Consider the following 23,084-nt stretch of genomic DNA (forward strand, 5'->3'; position numbering starts at 1 on the left):
GGCAGGCATAAGCTACGGACAACAAACACATTTTAATTTTATCGATGGCAATTTGAATGCACAGAGATCCTGAGGCCCATTGTCATGCCATTCATCCGCCGCCATCACCTCAAGTTTCAGCATGATGATGCAAGGATCTGTACACAATTCCTGGAAGCTGAAAATGTCCCAGTTGTTCCATGGCCTGCATACTCACCAGACATGTCACCCATTGAGCATGTTTGGGATGCTCTGGATTGAAGTGTATGACAGCGTGTTCCAGTTCCCGCCAATATCTAGCAACTTCGCACAGCCATTGAAGAGGAGTGGGACAACATTCCACAGGCCACAATCAACAGCCTGATCAACTCTATGCGAGGAGATGTGTCACGCTGCATGATGCAAATGGTGGTCACACCAGATACTGACTGGTTTTCTGATCCACGCATCTACCTTTCTTTTTAAGGTATCTGTGATCAACAGATGCATATCTGTATTCACAGTTATGTGAAATCCATAGATTAGGGCCTAATTTATTTATTTCAATTGACTGATTTCCTTATATGAACTGTAACTCATTAAAATCTTTTAAATTGTTGCATGTTGTGTTTATATTTTTGTTCAGTGTATTTTACCATTCATTGAATAGAACTGTTCTGTAATGAATAAAGCATGAATAGATTACTTTGCACATTTTCTTCTGGCTAAACATCAAATTACGACTTTGTGCTTTTTGTCAGTTTAGAGACACAAGCAGAAGAGCAGCGTAGAGATGTCACTATGTTCAACATCTGGAGACCCCCCTCATCTCATCTTCTTCTTGGCTTTCTTCATGAAGAACAATCTTTTTGTGTGTGCTATTTGTACATGTCATTATGTGGGATCTATTTTTACTCCCCCTATTTGACCAAAACCCATTTTTTCCTCCTCTTTGTGCTTATGAACTTTCGTCTCTCGCACAAGACTACCCTCTTATTTGAAGGAAATAATCTGTAAATTGCATGCTGGTTTGTGCCTAATCATAACAACTCAAAGTAAATAGGTCACAATGAGTGAGTGCCCCTCTTCTATTCCCCCTCACCGAGTCAAATGAGAAGCACACGTGTCTATGGGGTTTATTTTTTACATCCCTTAAAGCAGTTACGGCACTAAACCACTTCATGGCTGTTATGGAGAGTAGTCTCGGTGGAGAGGGGACCAAATTATGGAGGCAGGCAGTGCACATGTCACACCGGTGGTTAGCCTGCAGCCTCAGAGGGAACTCTAGAGAAGCAGATGGAGGGAAGGGAGGACTGCTTAGGAAGGACACACAGATGTTGATGGGTAGTGTAGTGTACATATAGCGTGAGCACCTGAATTGAGTGATACGGGGGAACACCTGAACAACTCAACAGTATTGCGAGTAGCCAAAGGCACTTTTAGTCTTAGATTTGCATATACTGTATTTGAGTGTGTCAGCACAAAATCCCTGATTATGGGTATTTAAGCAAATGGCTGTGTTTAAGGGTGACATTTATGCTTAGTTGCCGTGTCTCAACGTTTTACCTCAAGTCTAGATACAATTCCCCTCAGAGCCATAGCTGACATTACCAATACCAGATCAAGCTGCATTAGACTTCTCTCTGGAAGAAAAGGTTAATTAAACAGGAAATTCAAGGTAACTATTGACTGAAGCCCCTTTGAACGCTGTCAGGACAGCTCCAGACCTGAGTGTGTCTGGGGGGAGACAATGAGAGGGCAAAGCCCCCTGTCAAAGTGGGACTCTAATCTCAAACACATGCCTTGCCTCTCCAAAACCCCTAAGCCTAACGAAAATAGACATGATTTTTTAGGGGGCTGCTGCTGGCTCGCATGATCTTTCCAAGCACTAACGTAAAAAAACATAATGTGGATCCTCATGAGCTTCCTGGGATCCACAAGAACACAGAAAATGACAAGTAACAAAACACTGATACACTGATAGACAAGGACAGTCACAGAAATGTAAAATACAATGATATACAAACAATACAACTAAAATAATTATACAAACAATACAACTATAAAACAATGTCTGTGTGTGCGTGTTCTGTCAAAGTCAAACTCTGGTCTTTTTGCTGGGGTAAAGGTAAATACTTGAGTCACTACAAATGTGCTCTACCTTCAGACACAATCAGTGGTTGTTGACATGTAATTGCTAATGCAGCAACTGTTTATGTTTGTATTGAGATTCCATTTCATAGCTAAATTAATTATAGGAGTCTGAATTAGTCACATAAGCGTGCGGTTTATTTCACAATAAATTATTCATTGTAATGGGCAACTGTCACATTGTGGTACTTGTTTTGGCTCCCAATAGAAATGATTGATCATCCTGTGCATGCCTTTTATAAAGATTCCTTATGAGTGCCACTAACAAACAATGACACAGATAGTACAGTATGTCCTTTTACTGTTATTCTTTATTCTATTCTAAAGTATGACTTTGATTTGTTAAATGCTTCAGTGCTCTTTGTCACAAATACTCTACATACAGAACCTTTACTCACTTTTAGACACTGTGTGAAACTGTGAGAATGTTTGACATAATGACTCATATATGGAGAGGCACATAGCTCGCATGTCAACTTCAAGCAGGAAGTCGTGCCATCTGAAGTTATGGCACCACTAGAACTTGGACGCCACTCAAGGTGGATCTTGGCCAAACCTACTGTGTGTGTGTGTGTGTGTGTGTGTGTGTGTGTGTGTGTGTGTGTGTGTGTGTGCAGCACACCCTTGATCAGGCCCAAGTGAGAACTTCTAGAACTCTGAGTGGATGACTCATTCTTTATTATTCCCCGTTACCATGGCAGCGTGCAAAACCGGTGTGTGTACCTTTTGCGTTGAGCAATCACCTGAGCGTCAGTGTACCTGCGAGAGACGTATTACTCTAGCGTCAGATTTTCTAAAATAGTGCGACCGCAGCACAAAACACAAGCCGCCGACATGCCAGAGCATTGTCTGTCTGCCCGAGGCCATCACATTACAGACACAGCACTAGGGAAATCCGGAACTATACACTGTATCCATTTCAAAGGATACAAGCCGACTTTGTATTTGCTTTACATTGGATAAAGTTCAGAGAAATACCTGAGTTGACAGTACTCTGTTGAGTCCAACTGAATGCTTAGAGAATACTACAAATCTCTCCTGATGGATTATATCTATCATTGTAAACTTTTGCTCTCTCATGTACAAACATGATGAAGTCATAAACCAGGGGGCCTAAAAATACTCATAATTTACTAGGGAGATTTGTTATACTCTGGATACATATCTACACTACACTGTAATCAAAGAAACAATAAGAGAGAAGCTATTTCACTCAGGTACATTTGAGCCCCCCCCCTCCTTTCTCAGTAGAGCAGGTGTCGTCTCCCCCCCCACCCCCACCCACGTCCCCGTCCCCGTCCCCGTCCCCTCCCTGTCAGGTATGCCTGTGTGTGTGGGAGTCTGATCCCAACCAGTGATTCTCTGTCAGTTAGTCACACAGTCAGCGTGGGGGCAATACAATAGACGTTGGTGTCTTTAACTTCCTCCCTCCCCTTTCCGCTCACCATTGCCCTACTACCCCCTCCATGTGGGGAAATACTGTCTGCTGACGTCACGCGCTGAGCTCACTCATTCACACGCAAGGGCTTCCCTGCAAGAATGAGGGTTGCTAGGCGACGAGGCGTCAGACCGTAACAAACACAGAGCTTCGGTGGGGTGCAGCGTACCTGTCACTGTGGGGCGCAGGTTGAATCCACGTAATCCGATAGCGGTTTACCTATCTGCTCCTAATTGGCTCATATCAAAGCCATGCACTTTGGAATGCCAACAGACTTTTATATGACTCAAGTTCACTCATCTTAGACCCATTATAATGTCATCTCTTTTATGAGTGGTTGTTAGGTTGTAGTGGGTTTAAACAGGAAGGTAAATATCACTGTATTCCTTGAAGAAGGTAAAGAAGTGTTTGAACAGAACAATTTAGCATGTTCCATAATAGTAACTTCCTTCTTTGAATCCTGAGTGCATAATTGTGAAGGGACTTTTTAAAAGATTACAATCATACTGTAATCAAAAGCATTGAGAATTGTAGTGAATGTTTAACAAATGTATTCAATTTGAGGCTTTTGACCAACTTAATTTTCTCTCAGTTTTAACTGGACACAATTCAGAGGAATGTCACTGATATAAACCACCTGTTCTTGGAAATGGTTGGAAGTATGTAGGAGGGACTCAGCTTGTGTGTGTGTTGTGCGTGTGGCCTCTGCCTGTTTTATGTCGCTCTGTAGTACTCTCAGGGGCTGACAGTGTATGTGTGTGTGATTGTGTGCACTTATGCACACGCACATACAATACCAGTAAAGAGTTGGGACAAACCTACTCATTCAAGGGTTTTTCTTGATTTTTTACTATTTTCTACATTGTCGAATAATAGCGAAGACATCAAAACTATGAAATAACACATATGGAATCATGTAGTAACCAAAAAATTGTTAAACAAATCAAAATATATTTTATATTTGAGATTCTTCAAATAGCCACCCTTTGCCTTGATAACAGCTTTGCACACTCTTGCATTCTCTCAACCAGCTTCACCTGGAATGCTTTTCCAATAGTCCCCACATATGCTGAGCACTTGTTGGCTGCTTTTCCTTCACTCTGCTGTCCGACTCATGCCAAACCATCTCAATTGGGTTGAGGTCGGGGGATTGTGGATGCCAGGTCATCTGATGCAGCACTCCATCACTCTCCTTCTCGGTAAAATAGTCCTTACACAGCCTGGAGGTGTGTTGGGTCATTGTCCTGTAGAAAATCAAATGATAGTCCCACTAAGCCCAAACCAGATGGGATGGCGTATCGCTGCAGAATGCTGTGGTAGCCATGCTGGTTAAGTGTGCCTTGAATTTTAAATAAATCACAGACAGTGTCACCAGCAAAGCACCCCCACACCATAACACCTCCTCCTCCATGCTTTACAGTGGGAACTACACATGCGGAGATCATCCATTCACCCACACCGCGTCTCACAAAGACACAGTGGTTGGAACCAAAAATCTCCAGTTTAGACTCCAGACCAAAGGACTAATTTCCACCGGTCTAATGTCCATTGCTCATGTTTTTTGGCCCAAGCAGGTCTCTTCTTCTTATTGGTGTCCTTTAGTAGTGGTTTCTTTGCAGCAATTCGACCATGAAGGCCTGATTCACACAGTCCCCTCTGAACAGTTGATGTTGAGATGTGTCTGTTACTTGAACTATGTGAAGCATTTATTTGGGCTGCAATTTCTGAGGCTGGTAACTCTAATGAACTTATCCTCTGCAGCAGAGGTAACTCTGGGTCTTCCATTCCTGTGGCGGTCCTCATGAAAGCCAGTGTCATCATAGCGCTTGATGGTTTTTGCGACTGCACTTGAAAACGTGAAAAGTTCTTGACATTTTCCGTATTGACTGATCTTCATGTCTTAAAGTAATGATGGACTGTCATTTCTCTTTGCTTATTTGAGCTGTTCTTGCCATAATATGGACTTGGTCTTTTACCAAATAGGTTAATCTTCTGTGTACCCACCTACCTTGTCACAACACAACTGATTGGCTCAAACGCATTAAGAAGGAAATAAATTCCACAAATTAACTTTTAAGAAGGCACACTTGTTAATTGAAATGCATTCCAGGTGACTACCTCATGAAGCTGGTTGAGAGAATGCCAAGAGTGTGCAAAGCTGCCATCAAGGCAAAGGTTGGCTATTTGAAGATTCTCAAATATAAAATATATTTTGATTTGTTTAACACTTTTTTGGTTACTACATGATTCCATATGTGTTATTTCATAGTTTCGATGTCTTCACTATTATTCTACAATGTAAAAATAAAGAAAAACCTTTGAATGAGTAGGTGTGTCCATACTTTTGACTGGTAGTGTATGTGTGAGTATTTCGGTGTCCGGAAACCAATATGACCATCATCTAATTGTTGCTTTATCTCCTGAGCCTGTCCACTAAGTAGATGTGTCTTCTTCAGAAACAGTCATATTTGTTATTACACTAACAACAGGCAGTAGGGCATAAACACCCTTATCCAACAGACTTTGCATTGATTGGGCTAAAGCTGCATTAACTTCCTCTTTAGCACAGGGCTTAGTGCCAGTTTGCTCTGCAGTGATTGATTTGGTCCTAAATGAAATTCCCCCCTGAGTCTATTGGACAGCTGAGGAGGGATTGATTGTTAATGGCTGAACAAGCAGAAAGGACCATTGTCAGGTTTCACAGGCCATTGACAGAAGAAGTATGATGGAATCTTAATATGAGAACACTTGTAGGTAAACATACCATTAGCCAAGGCCTAGCGGGTGTCTGGTTAGCCTATGTGTGGGCATTAATGCTGTGTTGCAATTAAGAGCTCTTGCTTAAAAGTCTCTCTTTCTCTTGTAATATACTTTCTGAGTAGTTTTTTAAGAGTATTAACTAGAGCTGGGCCGATATGGACAAAAATCCATATCGCGATAAATTGCCTGAATTGATGCGATAACGACAAATCCGGTGTATGTGACAATAAATAAATAAATAAATAATAATAATTTAACGATACGTTTATATGCACAATTTGTATTAGTATAATCCTTTAAACTACTACTACTAGTTTGATGGTTGTAGCCGTCAGTTGTCCCATTAACAATCACCCATATTAGCAAACTTATTTCATTTCAAACTTCTATTTTCATTTCACATTTCTCTAGGATAGGCTACTTATCGTAATGAACGATATTAGCAAAATGCCTGTGACAAGTGATCGGTATGGTCGGTGTCGATCATTTTCCGTTTATCGTCCCAGCTCTAGTATTAACTTAAGTCTTCAGAGTCCCAGGTGCATGTGCTGTTTTTAACCACATCACACATTGTAACCAGCTGACGCAACAGGTCATGTGTAGTTTATGCAGCATTTATAAAGTGTTGTTCAGTGTAAAATCAGGACAGGATGAGGTCACAACCTGCGATCAACCTCTCACTGAAACTATAGAGCTCATTTTAGGAATGCTCCCTGTTTCAAGTGGTTGTCCTCAGTTTTGCCGCAAAACCTCAAACATTCAGTTTGTCATTGAGTGCATTTTGTGTATTCCAACAAAGAGCCTTGTACAGTTGTGAGAATTCAGGACTCATTCATATCAATCCATAAAGAATTGTAAATGACTCAACTAACTAAATTGTTTTATGTGAATGTTTTGTGTTGTTTCGTTGCTTTGTTACAGGAGATCTGAGAAAGGGAGAGAGGTGTGATGGAGTGAGTGGATGACAGCGCCGCCAATCTCTCCTTCAGCAGTACTGCAGTTCTACTAAGCTAAAACTCTATCCTATTATGACCAGAAAAGCCAGACACATGAACAGTGTCCAGTCAGGCTTCAGTACTTTCATCTATCTGTCTAAACTGGCCTCAAATCTCTCTCAGACAGATTTTATCTCAGACATTTTCGTTATTCTTAATACAACAAAATCCACAACAGCCTCTGAAAATGTTTTTTAGGCTCGGGAACAGATGTTTCTAGTTTCCCATAAACATGTTGTTCACGTTTATAGAGGGACATTTTCCTTTCTATAGCTAACAACAAAGTTCAATTGAAAGACGGATATCATACAATCTTATCACTGTCTAGATAGATCTCAAACTGTTGTCTCTTACCAGGCTTAGTAATAATGTGATAATTCATTTGATATTTCTTTTGCATTCTGTAGTTACTAGATCAAGAGAACAAGGTGGTGTCAGTCTCTGAGGCATTTGTGTCATCACCGTTAGTCCTTTTCCCTCTCATCTCTAGCCTCAGCATGGGAACCCACATCCTGATTTCACACATTTGATGTGTTCTATAGTTCCCCTTGTGTGTATAGATTAGCAACGCCCGAATATCACTCAAAATGATACTAACGGTGCAGTTTCAGTCCCCCTCTCCTTCCATATGTTATAACCATCAACATCACTACAACATTCTCAGATTAGCTTTCAGGCTGGACCAGTTGTCTGATTTAACCATTGCCGTGACCTGAGTAGTTCAGATGTCATGTCAGTGGTTGCGTGCCAGGAAGTTATTCCACAAAGATAAGGACATAAAGGCCTTATAACAACATGTCACAGTCTTAAAACATATTTTAATCAAGCTACACTGTGACCTGATTGTAGCCAGAGATCCAGTGAGTGAGTCACAGTGACTAGCTGTATTTGGTAAACTGGTGTGGCCACATCTCTCTCCTACTCAATTGACCTGTCTGTCTTTCACAGTCTGGTCTGGCACAGTAAGCCAGATCCCAGCTACTATTAGGAGTCATGGCGGTTGCACAAGAGCAGCTAGAACGTGAACAGAACTATAATAAAGGGTATACTATTAAATGCACTATTTCACTATGGCTGATCCTAGTTCAGCTGCTGCACTCTGCTAACTGTGACCCAAGTCAAAGCCACCCACACAGAGCGGAGGGTCAATGCCAAGGGAAGGGCCACAGGCTAAGAAAACAAAGACACTTACTCCCGGGGGGCTTTACCTTCAGATAAGACTGTTCAAAATGGTGATGTATTTTGAATGGAACCCAAAACAATTTGCGACATTTGTTTCTAAACCCAATAACTGGAGACATAAAGATAAGGGCAAATCCATAAATACACTGAATTTCATTTAATACATCATTATATGAGTCATAGGGGATGGCTGGGATATGGAGAGAAAAACCTGGCCAGGAAGACCAGGGCACTCTTTAAAGCAGCGGAGTTAGAAATAAGTAATTTGTCATTGCAAACCCCATTTACATTGCTGCTGTTGTAGGAAACCATGGGTTTTACAGCTGTGGACAGACGATCTGGATTCCATCAAACTGCCTCCCTCCTCCTCCTCTCTTTACGGCGGAATCCCAAAATGGCCACAAAGAGGTTTAATGCAACATGGTGCGATTCATTTACACCTAAGATAAACATATTTTTTAAAGAGCCCAGCAAGTGAGGACTTGTGCCTGTGCATTCTTACAGACTCCTCCTTGCTCATATAATTCCACAATTACATGGCACATACAGTGGAATGGAAACTGGATGGAGTTTTTACTGAATGTCTTTTATTGACCTTTGTATCCCTCCTTTTTTCATTATATTACAGTTTCTGTAAAGCGCTCTCCCCTAACGTATCAAGGCCTCAGTCTTTAATTCCTAGTAAATGGAACATCAGCCTTATCTGTTGATCTGAGCGTCAACACACTCCTCCATCACTCCGTCTGAGAGACACATTACTTAAATTGGATTAATGTCTTTCTCTCTCGCTCTCTCTCTCTCTCGCTTTCTCTCTCTCTGTCATTATTTCTGTGTATACAATGCATTCGGAAAATATTCAGACCCCTAGACTTTTTCCACATTTTGTAACGGTACAGCTTTATTCTAAAATTGATTAAATTATTTTTTCCCCCTCATCAATCTACACACAATACCCCATAATGACAAAGCGAAAACAAGTATTTCGATTTTTTTGCACATTTATTAAATATAAAAAAACAGAAATACCTTATAAGTATTCAGACCCTTCGCTATGGGACTCGAAATTGAGCTCAAGTGCATCCTGTTTTTATGTCACGGATTCTGCCGAGGCTGCTCCTCCTCCTTGCTCGGGCAGGCTTCGGCGTTCGTCGTCCCCGGAGTACTAGCTACTGCCGTTCGATGTTATCGGTGTTTGTTTAGTTTTGTCTGTATTGTTTACACCTGTTCGTCATTATGTTAATTGTTTCCCTTATAATTACCCCTGTCTCTCATCTGTACTTTGTGTGTGATTGTTTTCCCCTTCACGGTTGTCTATTTTGTGAGCGGGTTATTTCCTCCCTGCGTGGAGTTATTTTCTACGTCCTTTTGGATCCTTTTCGTATTAAAAGTACGTATCCGAGAGTTCTGTGTCCTGTGCCTGACTTCGTTTACCGCACCTCACAGACAGTCGTGACATTCTATTGGTCATCCTTGAGATGTTTCTACAACTTGATTGGAGTCCACCTGTGGTAAATTCATTTGATTGGACATGACTTGGAAAGGCACACACCTGTCTACATAAGGTCCCACAGTTGACAGTGCATCTCAGAGCAAAAACCAAGCCATGAGGTCGAAGGAATTGTCTGTAGAGCTCCGAGACAGGATTGTGTCGAGGCACAGATCTAGGGAAGGGTACCAAAACATTTATACAGCATTGAAGGTCCCCAAGAACACAATGGCCTACATCATTCTTAAATGGAAGAAGTTTTGAACCGCCTGGCCAAACTGAGCAATCGGGGGAGAAGGGCCTTGGTCAGGGAGGTGACCAAGAACCCGATGGTCACTCTGACAGAGCTCCAGTGTTCCTCTGTGGAGATGGGAGAACCTTCCAGAAGGACAACCATCTCTGCAGCACTCCACCAATCAGGCCTTTATGGAAGAGTGGCCAGACGGAAGCCATTCCTCAGTAAAAGGCACATGATAGCCCGTTTGGAGTTTGCCAAAAGGCACCTAAAACAAGATTCTCTGGTCTGATGAAACCAAGATTGAACACTTTGGCCTGAATGCCAAGCGTCACGTCTGGAGGAAGCCTGGCACCATCCCTACGGAGAAGCATGGTGGTGGCAGCATCATGTTGTGGGGATGTTGTTCAGCAGCAGGGACTGGGAGACTAGTCAGGATCGAGGGAAAGATGAACGGAGCAAAGTACAGAGAGATCCTTGATGAAAACCTGCTCCAGAGCGCTCAGGACCTCAGACTGGGGCAAAGGTTCACCATCAAACAGGACAATGACCCTAAGCACACAGCCAAGACAACACAGGAGTGGACAAGTCTCTGAAAGTCCTTGAATGGCCCAGCCAGAGCCTGGACTTGAACCCGATCAAACATCTCTGGAGAGACCTGGAAATAGCTGTGCAGCGACGCTCCCCATCCAACCTGACAGAGCTTGAGAGGATCTGCAGAGAAGAATTGGAAAAACTCCCCAAATACAGGTGTGCCAAGCTTGTAGCGTCATACCCTCGAGGCTGTAATCGTTGCCAAAGGTGCTTCAACAAAATACTGAGTAAAGGGTCTGAATATATTTTTTTTAATTCTAAAATTTCTAAAAACCTGTTTTTGCTTTGTCATTATGGGGTATTGTTTGTAGATTGATGAGGGGGAAAAAACTATTTAATCCATTGTAGAATAAGGCTGTAACGTAACAAAATGGGGAAAAAGTCAAGGGGTCTGAATATTTTCTGAATGCACTGTATATCTCCCCCTTTCTCACTCTCTTTCTGTTCTGTTGTGGTGTAATGTATTTGGATCTACATGGGTTCGAAGCAGTACACTCACTATCACATCATTTAACAAAGTCTCATGACGAGCCAACTGAACTGAGCACCCTGGTGAAGGCTTTAATGCAGCACCATGTGCATTACTGTTTAACAATAAAGAAACACCTTCCATCGAACCTCCATTTTCAAGTTTCCTTTGCAGATCCAGTTAGCCTACATACCACAGGTACCTGGCATACTGGGGAGAGTGGGAGAGCTGCTGAGATGAGATGATAGCACAGCCGCCTGGCGATGTGTCTGTCTGAGAGCCACCACCATTCACACTAAACAGGTGATCCGTCTTCTTTTCCCTCTGTCTGACTGACAGGTTAAGGGCTCGATTAAATCCGTATCGCCGAAGTATCGCAAAAGATCTGCATTACATTGCATTTCCACATAACACGATGGGGGCGATGAAACAACGGAGCCCCTTTCATTTTCAATGGAGGGAAGTGAAATGGGTGGAGGGACCGTTGGGCGATGCGAGCATGGCGAGGGAACGTGAACAGGGCGGGACCAAAGTTCAGGAAAGCAGAACTTTATGCAAATACTCCACGAGATCGCAATGCAATCGAAGCTCATTATAGCTTCCAGCCCCTACTGGATTGGCTGTTGATACCTAGCACTACCTAGTCCGCTTGCTAGCTTGCACTCACATGAAGGCGAAGCTAACATGGCTATCCAAATTATTGTGTTATGTGGAAATCCCCTCATATAGTTTGATTTAAATTTAAAGGCAATGTTCCCGCGTTCGCGGAGAATGCATTCACGGGAAACGCTGCATATGTCGGCTCAATCGGAAATTACATTTAAATTGTAATGCTGATCTTCCGTGGTACTTCCGCAATACAGCCCTAACACTTTGAAGGGTTGAGCTTTATCTAGCCTGAAACCCAGCCTGATAATTTGATAAAAGTCCAAGTAACTTTGTTCTGAAACTTGAACGTGTGTTCATGAGCAGCATGTAAAAAGGAGCAGCAATTTCAGCCATTAAAAACATGTTGTTTTACAATTGATGTATTGTATTTCAAACATATTGTACAATGCAACCACATGGTACTCAATGGGTTGTATTTGTTTATTCAAAATAGTAATAAACCCATAACAAGAACCTATTGTTTGAAATGCTGCTGACATGGAGCACTAGCCTATGTCTAATGCAGACACAGCTGAATGCAGGACTAGGGTCTGGGAATGCTTCGGCACGAAGCCAGGTCTAAAGGCGACTGTCCCATTGTCCCCTTCCGTGTGTGTGTGTGTGAGAGCAAAAAAATTTGTGTGTTGGGGGAATGAACCTGTCTGAGTCAGGCAGCCCCACGCTGCCCAGCAGGATCCCGTGTTCCCCACTTTGAATCACTTCCTCCTCCACATTCCAGGGCTTCTTTCCCAAATGCTGCACTCTGTGACTCAGGACGTGACCTCACACAGGCCCAGACCGGAGCTGCAGCACTCACACAGTCACAGACCTCCCCTCAACAGGTTTAAAATAAGCTTCAATGGCAGACTGGCTGGCCCTGTCCAGGAAAGCCACTCGGCTGTTATCTTCCTCCTATTCAGCTCTCAACACATATGGACAGCATCCATGTGTGTGTGTGTGTACACACACTGACAGGGAAAACAGCCTGTCACTTCCTGGTCCATGAGCACGCAAGTCAGACCCTTTGTTTGCAGGCTATTCTTAGTTTCATCCTTTTTATACAGCAATACATACTGGCAGCCTTTGGTTTATAGGCCATGTTGTTGTGTTTTGTTGTTACATTGTAACAGTGGAAAGGGGGAGAAGACACACAGATGTATGCTGTTTTAATGGCAGATAGATTTGTTTTACAGAGAGAGCCTCACAGGTCTGCATGCACGCTATTCTCAACCAGTGGTCTGCAGGGAGATATTCCATTCTGATCTGGACCAGAGCATGAGGCATGCACGCAACACAGCATCTGGACTGACTTACATCACACCTCTCAGAGGAAAGAAAGTTGAGTAACGCAAATGGACTGTAGTGATCGATATCTAAGGCCTGTTTAAATAGTTTTATGCTATGTTGGAATACTTTGAAAATGCATCCTTCCTTGGATACAGTGGCTTGCGAAAGTATTCACCCCCCTTGGCATTTTTCCTATTTTGTTGCCTTACAACCTGGAATTAAAATTGATTTTTGGGGGGTTTGTATCATTTGATTTACACAACATGCCTACCACTTTGAAGATGCAAAATATTTTTTTGTGTGAAACAAACAAGAAATAAGACAAAAAAACTATTACAGCTGCAAGTCTCTTGGGGTATGTCTCTATAAGCTTGGCACATCTAGCCATTGGGATTTTTGCCCATTCTTCAAGGCAAAACTGCTCCAGCTCCTTCAAGTTGGATGGGTTCCGCTGGTGTACAGCAATCTTTAACTCATACCACAGATTCTCATTTGGATTGAGGTCTGGGCTTTGACTAGGCCATTCCAAGACATTTTAATGTTTCCCCTTAAACCACTTGAATGTTGCCTTAGCTGTATGCTTAAGGTCATTGTCCTGCTGGAAGGTGAACCTCCGTCTCAGTCTCAAATCTCTGGAAGACTGAAACAGGTTTCCCTCAAGAATTTCCCTGTATTTAGCGCCATCCATCATTCCTTCAATTCTGACCAGTTTCCCAGTCCCTGCCGATGAAAAACATCCCCACAGCATGATGCTGCCACCACCATGCTGATGGTGATGAGAGGTGTTGGGTTTGCACCAGACAAAGCGTTTTCCTTGATGGCCAAAAAGCTCAATTTTAGTCTCATCTGACCAGAGTACCTTCTTCCATATGTTTGGGGAGTCTCCCACATGGCTTTTGGCGAACACCAAACGTGTTTGCTTATTTTTTTCTTTAAGCAATGCCTTTTTTTTGGCCACTCTTCCGTAAAGCCCAGCTCTGTGGAGTGTACGGCTTAAAGTGGTCCTATGGACAGATACTCCAATCTCTGCTGTGGAGCTTTGCAGCTCCTTCAGGGTTATCTTTGGTCTCTTTGTTGACTCTCTGATAATGCCCTCCTTGCCTGGTCCGTGAGTTTTGGTGGCCGGCCCTCTCTTGGCAAGTTTGTTGTGGTGCCATATTCTTTAAATTTTTTAATTATGGATTTAATGGTGCTCCGTGGGATGTTCAAAGTTTCAGATATTTTTTTATAACCCAACCCTGATCTGTACTTCTCCACAACTTTGTCCCTGACCTGTTTGGAGAGCTCCTTGGTCTTCATGGTGCCGCTTGCTTGGTGGTGCCCCTTGCTTAGTGGTGTTGCAGACTCTGGGGCCTTTCAGAACAGGTGTATATATACTGCGATCATGTGACAGATCATGTAACACTTAGATTGCACACAGGTGGACTTTATTTAACTAATTATGTGACTTCTGAAGGTAATTGGTTGCACCAGATGTTATTTAGGGGCTTCATAGCAAAGGGGGTGAATACATATGCACGCACCACTTTTCCTGTGTTTATTTTTTAGAATTTTTTGAAACTATTTTGTGTATGTCCATTACATGAAATCCAAATAAAATCAATTTAAATTACAGGTTGTAATGCCACAAAATAGGAAAAACGCCAAGAGGGATAAATACTTTTGCAAGGCACTGTAGGTGTAAGCAGGGGTGCCACTACATAGAACATAGAGTAGCTTTCACAGACAGTCATGTCAAGTGATTACTTCAACAAAGCGTGGTGGAAGGATGCATTTTCAAAGTATTCAAATGTGGCCTAAACATGCTGCAGACAACATAATGCAGTAGGAAGCCTGCAATAAAGTTGAAAATATATTAATACATAGGAAATAGTCGAGGAAACAGTCAAGCTCTTTTTGATAAAACTACTTTATTGATGCTTGATTTTAAAGATATGGATAACAATACAGGCAAGTCAATACCTCTGCTAAAAGCAGTATCACTTGAAAGCTTTTCATAACTGTAACTGTTTGAAGGGTACCTTGTGTCATATAATTCAAAAATAACATTTACATTTACATTTTAGTCATTTAGCAGACGCTCTTATCCAGAGCGACTTACAGTTAGTGAATACATATTTTTTTTTTTATACTGGCCCCCCGTGGGAATCGAACCCACAACCCTGGCGTTGCAAACGCCATGCTCTATCAACTGAGCTACATCCCTGCCGGCCATTCCCTCCCCAACCCTGGACGACGCTGGGCCAATTGTGCGCCGCCCATGAGTCTCCCGGTCGCGGCCGGCTGCGACAGAGCCTGGATTCGAACCAGGATCTAGTGGCACAGTTAGCACTGTGATGCAGTGCCTTAGACCACTGCGCCACTCAGGAGTACAAAAATAAGCAATGGTTTGGTTGGATGATGAAGTTCTGACTTTTGTATGTCCAACAAAACTATTTGATTTCATTTCATTTTCAAAGATCAATTGGCTGTGAACTGAAAAAAGGTATAAAAAAAAGTTGACACTTTTAGCTACATTTTCTGCTTATATCTGTATCCAAATGCTCTGGCCTAAACTTTGTGTTAAAAAGGAACTGACAAGAAACACAGACAAACCTCAAATCCAAACACACAGCCACTAGGACTGTGGTCCCTTTGATTTGAACATAAACAACAGTTTACAGCAAACAAGACCAAGATGATACAACTTTTTGAGGGAGAAAGTGTATCCGAGTGGGATTTTTTTGGCAAAATTCACGGTTTACAGCTTTTGGCCTAGCTTCTGAGAACTTATTGAAACATCAATGCAGTCAACTGTTAACACTGATATGAACTCGTACGAGTCATCTTAAAGATCTGCTAGCACTATACACTAACCAGGCCAGTTTATTAGGTACACCAATCTAGTACCGGGTTGGACGCCCCTTTGCCTCCAGAACAGCCTGAATTTGTCGGGGCATTCTACAAGGTGTTGGAAACGTTCCATAGGGATGTTGGTCCATGCTGACACGATGGCATCACGCAGTTGCTGCAGATTGGACGGCGGTACATTCATGCTGCAAACAGCCTGTTCCATCCCATCCTAAAGATGCTCTATTGCAGGGGTGTCAAACGTCCGGCCCGCGGGCCGGATCAGGGCCGCAAACGGGTTTAATCCGGCCCGCGAGATGATTTTGAATTTAAAAATAAATAAATAATAATTATAATAATTATAATTTTGTAAAGTATAAAAATGCGCTGCAATTTTTCAATAAAATAAACTGCTGTTCCAATTGCGTCCACTGGATGGCACAATAGCAATTGTGTTAAGCAAGCAAACTGTTTATACCGGGGCAGAGCAAGTAGGTCAAGCACGTGCAGCCAATGAGCTACTTTGTTTTGCCCGCGATATTTATTACGGCTTCTACTTTTAACATTATGTGCTTTGGCACCCTCATTGCCCCAATATGTCTCTGTCAAAAAAGAGAAAAGTGGACGCAGAGTGCAGAGTGTTCCAAGAAAAATGGTCATCCTATTTATTCACGGAATTGAATGGGAAAGCTGTATGTTTGGTGTGTTCAGAGCATGTTGCAGTGCTGAAAGAATATAACCTTCGTCGCCACTATGTGAGTCTTCATGCCGACAAATATGACAACTTTCAAGGACAGCGGAGATGAGAGAAGGTGAATGAACTGTTGGCGGGTCTGAAGAAAGAGCAGTCTGTGTTTACTCACAGCCGAGACATCAGTGACGCTGCAGTGAAAGCTAGCTACCTCATTGCTAATGAAATCGCAGTGGCTTCAAAACCATTTAGTGAGGGTGAATTTGTAAAAACATGCATGATGAAGGCAGCGGAGATTGTGTGCCCTGAAAAGCGGCAGGCTTTTGCAAATATCAGCCTGACAAGAAACACAGTTGCAGACAGGATTTCCGATCTTTCAGTGGATTTGGACAGCCAGTTGAAGCAAAAAGTAAAGTCATTTATTGCGTTTCGGTTGCAATTGATGAAAGCACGGACATTACAGATGTTGCACAACTGGCCATTTTCATCCGCGGAGTTGATGACACATTGACCGTCACCGAGGAGTTCGTGGAGTTGGTGCCGATGACAGATACAACGACAGCAGCTGATATTTTTACCGCACTTTCGTCGGGCGCGCTGGACAGGGTCGGAGTGGACTGGTCCCGCGCTGTCAGCCTGGCTACAGATGGTGCGCCCTCAATGATCGGGAAAAAAGCAGGCGTTGTGACAAAGTTCAGAGAGAAAGTGCAATCTGCAAATGGAGGACGTGATTTTTGACTTTTCACTGTATTTTGCACCAGGAGGCTTTGTGTTGCAAGTCATTAAAGATGGATAACGTCATGAAGGTGGTCATCCAAACTGTTAATTTCATCCGATCCAGAAGCCTGAATCACCGTCAGTTTGACAGCCTTCTCAGAGAGAAAGACCACATCTATGGCCTGCCATACCACACTGAGGTAAGATGGTTAAGCCGAGGTGCTGTGCTGAGGCGTTTCATTGATTTACGAGAAGAAATTGAACAGTTCATGGAAGAAAAGGGCAAACTAGTGTTAGAATTTCATTCCGCAGAATGGATGCAGGACCTTGCATTTATGGTGGATGTTACAGAGCACCTGAATAACTTGAACAAACAGCTGCAAGGGCGCAACAAAGTTGTCACGCAGTATTATGACAGCATACGTTCTTTCAAGTTGAAGCTGTCATTGTGGGAGACGCAACTTGCCGGTGGTGATGCAGCTCACTTCCCCTGTCTGAAAAATGTGTGCGCAACCCAACATGTGGCAGACATGAAGCGGTTCAAAGATAAAATAACGGGACTGTTACGGGAGTTTGAGCAACGCTTTCAGATTTATGTTTATATGTTTTTATGTTGATGTGCTATTGTTTTTAATTGTTTTTATTTTATTTGTATATTTAACCTATTCTTGACTCTGTGGTTCTTGCACTTGTTTGGGGAACAGGATTTCATTATTTTTATCTACATATCTGCCTGAGAAATGACACTCTGATATAGTTCTGTGATCTGTGATATACTTCTGTGAATCACTGAGGCATTGTGTGTTTGTGTGTTCTTTGTCCTCAGAACTTTCAAATAACTTGAGGTGTTTTATGATTAATAGTGATGTTGTGCTTTTGGACACTGTCCTCAGGCTCCAGCTTTATGTTTATATGTTTTTATGTTGATGTGCTATTGTTTTTAATTGATTTTATTTTATTTGTATATTTAACCTATTCTTGACTCTGTGGTTCTTGCACTTGTTTGGGGAACAGGATTTCATTATTTTTATCTACATTTCTGCCTGAGAAATGACACTCTGATATAGTTCTGTGATCTGTGATATACTTATGTGAATCACTGAGGCATTGTGTGTTTGTGTGTTCTTTGTCCTCAGAACTTTCAAATAACTTGAGGTGTTTTATGATTAATAGTGATGTTGTGCTTTTGGACACTGTCCTCAGGCTCCAGCTTTATGTTTATATGTTTTTATGTTGATGTGCTATTGTTTTTAATTGATTTTATTTTATTTGTATATTTAACCTATTCTTGACTCTGTGGTTCTTGCACTTGTTTGGGGAACAGGATTTCATTATTTTTATCTACATTTCTGCCTGAGAAATGACACCCTGATATAGTTCTGTGATCTGTGAAACAGTTCTGTTAATCACTGAGGCATTGTGTGTTTGTGTGTTCTTTTTCTTTAGAATTTTCAAATAAACTTGACGTGTTTTATGATTAATAGTGATGTTGTGCTTGTACTATTTTGGACACACTGTCCTCAGGCTCCAGCTTTATGTTGTATGTTGATCGTATTAAAACAAAGAAAACAATCTGAAGTTGTTGTTTTTAAGTTATATATACCATGATTTTCCCGGTCCGGCCCACTTGGGAATAGATTTTCCTCCATGTGGCCCCTGAGCTAAAATGAGTTTGACACCCCTGCTCTATTGGGTTGAGGTCTGCGGACTGCGCAGGCCATTCAAGTAAACTGAACTCGCTGTCATGTTCCAGTCGATGTTTTTCCACTCCTCAATTGTCCAGTGTTGGTGATCGCATGCCCACTGGAACCACTTCTTCTTGTTTTTAGCTGATAGGAGTGGAACCCGGTGTGGTCGTCTGCTGCAATAGCCAATCCATGACAAGGATCGATGAGTTGTGCATTCCGAGATGCCGTTCTGCACACCACTGTTGTACTGCGCCGTTATTTGTCTGTTTGTGGCCCGCCTGTTAGTTTGCACGATTATTGCTATTCTCCTTCGACCACGCTCATCAACAAGCTGTTTTTGCCCACAGGACTGTCGCTGACTGGATGTTTTTTGGTTTGTCGTACCATTCTCGGTAAACCCCAGAGACTGTTGTGCATAAAAAGCCCAGGAGGGTGGTCATTTCTGAGATACTGGATCTGGCGCGCCTGGCACTGCTGATACCTAGGGCAGTTACGGTGACGTATTATCGCCACACCGGCGGTCACAAGTCATCAAGGCAGTCAAATTCCACGTGACCGTTTAGTCACGGTAATTAGTCTTCTCCAAGCTCTGATGCTGCTGATGGTCATTAGTAGCCTACCAAACGTGCTAACTGCCTTTTACTCAGCACTCTATTGTCCCTCTAATCACTCTGACATCAATGCAAATGTAATCGAAAATCTAATCAAACACTTCATGACAGCCCATGAGCTCATGTTGCGCAACATTTCTATAGGCTATGCAATTGCGTGAGAAAACAGAGTGGTGGCCTCTGTTATAAAGAGGAGGATCCCATCAGCTTTCTATTGGCTAGGCCTACTATAATTATTTCTAAACTTTCCTAATATTAAGCACATTGATTCTCTTTACAACAGGAGTATAGCCTACCTGGCTGGCATAAAAAAAATGAACTACAGAAAAGCGTCCGCCATTTGCTATTTAACTGCAGAGATTACATGTATTTTTTCCCCTGCCCCTGTTTCAACCCAGGGGCATGATAATGGTCCATTCTAAATCAAAACAAATTTCACACATATATTATTTAGTATATGTAAAGACAAGATTAAATCAAGAATAGTCTGATGGGTGACAATATTAGCCTATCACTTGTGAATTATATATTATCACTTGTGAATGATGCCCAGCGTAAGGCAAGAAACAATGCCTTTTTTTGCTACTTTTTCGAATAATAGTCGCTCACACACCTCATGTAGCCTAGCCCATAGGCCTATATGTTTGTAGCCTAGCCCATAGGCCTATATGTTTGTAGCCTAGCCCATAGGCCTATATGTTTGTAGCCTAGCCCATAGGCCTACAGTGGGGAAAAAAAGTATTTAGTCAGCCACCAATTGTGCAAGTTCTCCCACTTAAAAAGATGAGAGAGGCCTGTAGGTACACGTCAACTATGACAGACAAATTGAGAGAAAAAAAATCCAGAAAATCACATTGTAGGATTTTTAATGAATTTATTTGCAAATTATGGTGGAAAATAAGTATTTGGTCACCTACAAACAAGCAAGATTTCTGGCTCTCACAGACCTGTAACAACTTCTTTAAGAGGCTCCTCTGTCCTCCACTCGTTACCTGTATTAATGGCACCTGTTTGAACTTGTTATCAGTATAAAAGACACCTGTCCACAACCTCAAACAGTCACACTCCAAACTCCACTATGGCCAAGACCAAAGAGCTGTCAAAGGACACCAGAAACAAAATTGTAGACCTGCACCAGGCTGGGAAGACTGCATCTGCAATAGGTAAGCAGCTTGGTTTGAAGAAATCAACTGTGGGAGCAATTATTTGGAAATGGAAGACATACAAGACCACTGATAATCTCCCTCGATCTGGGGCTCCATGCAAGATCTCACCCCGTGGGGTCAAAATGATCACAAGAACGGTGAGCAAAAATCCCAGAACCACACGGGGGGACCTAGTGAATGACCTGCAGAGAGCTGGGACCAAAGTAACAAAGCCTACCATCAGTAACACACTACGCCGCCAGGGACTCAAATCCTGCAGTGCCAGACGTGTCCCCCTGCTTAAGCCAGTACATGTCCAGGCCCGTCTGAAGTTTGCTAGAGTGCATTTGGATGATCCAGAAGAGGATTGGGAGAATGTCATATGGTCAGATGAAACCAAAATATAACTTTTTGGTAAAAACTCAACTCGTCGTGTTTGGAGGACAAAGAATGCTGAGTTGCATCTAAAGAACACCATACCTACTGTGAAGCATGGGGGTGGAAACATCATGCTTTGGGGCTGTTTTTCTGCAAAGGGACCAGGACGACTGATCCGTGTAAAGGAAAGAATGAATGGGGCCATGTATCGTGAGATTTTGAGTGAAAACCTCCTTCCATCAGCAAGGGCATTGAAGATGAAACGTGGCTGGGTCTTTCAGCATGACAATGATCCCAAACACAGCCCGGGCAACGAAGGAGTGGCTTTGTAAGAAGCATTTCAAGGTCCTGGAGTGGCCTAGCCAGTCTCCAGATCTCAACCCCATAGAAAATCTTTGGAGGGAGTTGAAAGTCTGTGTTGCCCAGCGACAGCCCCAAAACATCACTGCTCTAGAGGAGATCTGCATGGAGGAATGGGCCAAAATACCAGCAACAGTGTGTGAAAACCATGTGAAGACTTACAGAAAACGTTTGACCTGTGTCATTGCCAACAAAGGGTATATAACAAAGTATTGAGAAACTTTTGTTATTGACCAAATACTTATTTTCCACCATAATTTGCTAATAAATTCATAAAAAATCCTACAATGTGATTTTTTGGGGAAAAAAATCTCATTTTGTCTGTCATAGTTGACGTGTACCTATGATGAAAATTACAGGCCTCTCTCATCTTTTTAAGTGGGAGAACTTGCACAATTGGTGGCTGACTAAATACTTTTTTCCCCCACTGTATATGTTTGTAGCCTAGCCCATAGGCCTATATGTTTGTAGCCTAGCCCATAGGCCTATATGTTTGTAGCCTAGCCCATAGGCCTATATGTTTGTAGCCTAGCCCATAGGCCTATATGTTTGTAGCCTAGCCCATAGGCCTATATGTTTGTTGCCTAGCCCATAGTCCTATATGTTTTGATAAGGTTTGTATCACAACTAAAGTGGGCAAATAACTTCTTAGAATTAAGCACATTAATCCGCTTTATAAGGGGTGTAGAGCCTAACTGGCATACAAGTTTGGGGAAGATAATTTTCACACAGAAAATGCACCTTTATAATAAAAGCATTGCATAATCGCATTTAGGGTCACTTGATAATGGTGTTTTCCGCTTATAGCCTACTGCTGTGTGCGCATTTCTGCACTTATAATGTGAAGCAATAGCCTAATAGTTGATCAACATTTTAAGCTAAACGTTCTGATCTGTTGCGTCAGCCTCATTGCGTAAAACAGTTTTTTTGATGCTAGTGGTTGTATTAATTTGGGATCTATCGCATCCCACAACAGATCAGAACAATGTTTGGAATATTTATTTCTCGCACAGACTAGAATAGGTCCACTTTTGCACTATGGGGGATAGTAGATTGACATAGGCTAGTGCTTTTGCTGTTCGTTAGGCCTACTCATCTTGCTGGCTGACAAAAAGTAAATGTGGACAGTTCTTCCAATATCTTCAATATGCACTTAGGAATTTGGTAAGTACGCGCGCAGTTGTGTCCCTGATGTGTTGGTCTTCACTTGAAGCCTGTGAGAAAGACCCAATCACGTGATAAGAGAGCCATGTGAGTGAGAAGGGAATTATCATTATTATATTCAGCCCAAGGGCACAACGGCCACTGGCCGCAAAAGGCATGGATTTTTTTAGGGGCATTACTGCCACACAAAGCGGATGCCGCCAGGAAATTTGAGGCATTATCAAGTGCTTGTCAAATTGTGAATGAGAGACACATCATCATTAGAGTCACATCATGCAGCCTTACAATGTATTAAAAA

Source organism: Coregonus clupeaformis, unplaced genomic scaffold (genome assembly GCF_020615455.1).
Source record: "Coregonus clupeaformis isolate EN_2021a unplaced genomic scaffold, ASM2061545v1 scaf1131, whole genome shotgun sequence".
NCBI lineage: Eukaryota > Metazoa > Chordata > Actinopteri > Salmoniformes > Salmonidae > Coregonus > Coregonus clupeaformis.